The 2,318-nt window shown below is 37.6% G+C and overlaps 1 non-coding gene across 1 annotated transcript; it reads right to left on the reverse strand.

Moving 5' to 3' along the window:
- Window positions 1-1,850: 1,850 nt before the first annotated feature.
- TRNAY-GUA (transfer RNA tyrosine (anticodon GUA)) lies at window positions 1,851-1,936 on the reverse strand. The gene is given in 2 exon segments: window positions 1,851-1,886; window positions 1,900-1,936. It is a non-coding gene; the product is annotated as a tRNA-Tyr (tRNA).
- Between the last annotated feature and the right edge of the window lie 382 nt (window positions 1,937-2,318).

The following is a 2,318-nucleotide window of genomic DNA, read 5'->3' on the forward strand; positions in this document are numbered from 1 at the left end:
ATGCTGTCGTCCAGTTAGCTGGGCTCGTAAGCAAATATGATTACTTACGATCCCTATGTCACAAGATACTGATCGATCGAACTGCACACCCATGGTAAATAAATTAAAAAAAAACGCATAAAAGCAATATACATGAATAAACATATATTATACAGTCGACCAGTCGAGCGAAACCCTTCATTAATTGACTTGGAGAATAGAAAATCAAAAGCACAGTGAAACTACTACTATTATTATTATTATGGTCTCGGCAACCTTAGTGGATACACGACGTAGTTTCAGTTTTAGTTTAAATAATGGTCGTAATTTACAAGCTCAATAAAATGTGATTTTATTATTTTGTCTTGTGTTATTTTTTTTGGGCTTCCTCTTTCCGAGACCAAATTTAATTAAGAAAGAATTGTGGCAAATGTACACTTTTAACTAATGATACATACATGGACAGGATGTCACCTTAATAGCATTGACATCTTGCGTAAAGATTTGTAATTGATGGAAAGAGCCCTGTACAACTTTGTTCTAAACCAAACAATTTTTTTCAACTAGAGTATACATCAAATGTTCCCTTTCAGCAGGTTCAGTATGAAAAGAAAAAAAACATGTCGAATGGGGGACGTTTGGGTTATCGTTGGACTCATATAGATTATAATCCTGAACATTTTCACCTTACCCTTCCGCCCAACCCCTGGGAAATATTCCTGCATTTAGCCTTGGTAATGACCCCTTGTTATTGGCGAGAAATTAATAACACAAACACCGCTGTATTTGCTAAATTCCATTCCATCTGCCGTCATGCGGTATCAATCGATAAAATGACAGGATTACCCCGTAAACCAAGCTTTTTATGAAATTATCATCACGTACACTTGTCTTTGAGTTTTATGGCTGCGTGCATCGGGAGATAGACAGTTGAAATATTGAGGGTCATCGTAATTTGAATTATCATACATTATATTCTAGATGGGATCGTATGATAGAATGGGGGTCACTATAAAAGCGATTGCGTAACGTTGGAGGTATGGTCAAACTGTATGAGATTACCCTTTACTCTGCATGGATATAAGAATAGTCATGGCAGTAGAAGGAGGAGGCCTGTGGAGCCGTGATATGTGCAAACGCCGGGATATGTGCAAACAACGGTATATGTGCAAAATTTCGCCGGGATTTGTACAAACAACGGAATTTGTGCAAACGCCACGCCGGGAAATGTGCAAATCTGTCAAAATTTATCAACGGCATCTGTGCAAACGTGACGACGGGATATGTGCAAATGAACAATTTTCACGGGAAAAGTGCAAACCTCCGGGATATGTGCAAATCACTGCATTTATCCATATAAAGGCTATTTCTCATGAAATGTTTCAGTCATAAAATTACTGTTAAAAATGAGAAACATGTCTGCATAAGGGAGAAGCTACAATGACATCGGCAATGAAACGCTTTTCAGAGAGGTGGCGGGGAGGGGGGGGCACCAACCTTAAATTGAAGACCCACTATCTTTTGGAATAACATGGATGTAGAGTGTAGTCTTTTAATGCTCCAGACCCGGTCATTTAATCATTTGAAGATCCTTCTGAACTAAGATCCTGTACTAAAGCATACATAAGGAGCATAGCCATTCAAAAATAATTAAAAAAAATGCAACACCTCACCATCTACCAAATTAAGACCTTGTAGAAATGAATATAGAATGTAATCTTTACCCTAGACCTTGTTGTATCAATTAAAAAAAAAATCAAATTTAATACCTCACCGTCTAATTCCTATCGAATAAGTTGTTGTTGTTGTTGTTTTAGCTTATACGGCGCGTGTCATTCAGTAGTGAATATTTGCGCCAAAAAAAACCCACATCCACCGAGCCGGATTCGAACCAGCGACATAAGGTTAATCATCAATCATCTACAGTCCTCCGCTCTACCAACTGAGCTATCGGTGGTTACTAGTACTGGGTTTAAAGTGTAGTTTTTGCTCCAGACCGGGTGATTAAACAAATTCAAAACTATTTAAGCCCCGCCATCTTCCACTACTAAGACTCTGTTATAAAGAACGTGTATATAACGTATTCTCAATTCTCCAGACCCGTTTATTTAAACAAATTTTCAAGACCCCACAGTCTCATTCCTGTGAAAAAGATGGATATAAAGCGTTGTCTTTTCTCCAGACCCTTGATTAAAAAACCTTCAAAATTAAGACCCAAGACTAAGACTCCGTTATAAAGCAAGGGTACATATCGTAGTCTTTACTCCAGACCCGTTAAAAAAAATTATGTTATAATCTTCAAAAATAAGACCCTGTAAGAAAGCATGGATATAAGAGCA

The sequence above is a fragment of the Lytechinus pictus genome, chromosome 13 (assembly GCF_037042905.1).
Source record: "Lytechinus pictus isolate F3 Inbred chromosome 13, Lp3.0, whole genome shotgun sequence".
NCBI classification, from domain to species: domain Eukaryota; kingdom Metazoa; phylum Echinodermata; class Echinoidea; order Temnopleuroida; family Toxopneustidae; genus Lytechinus; species Lytechinus pictus.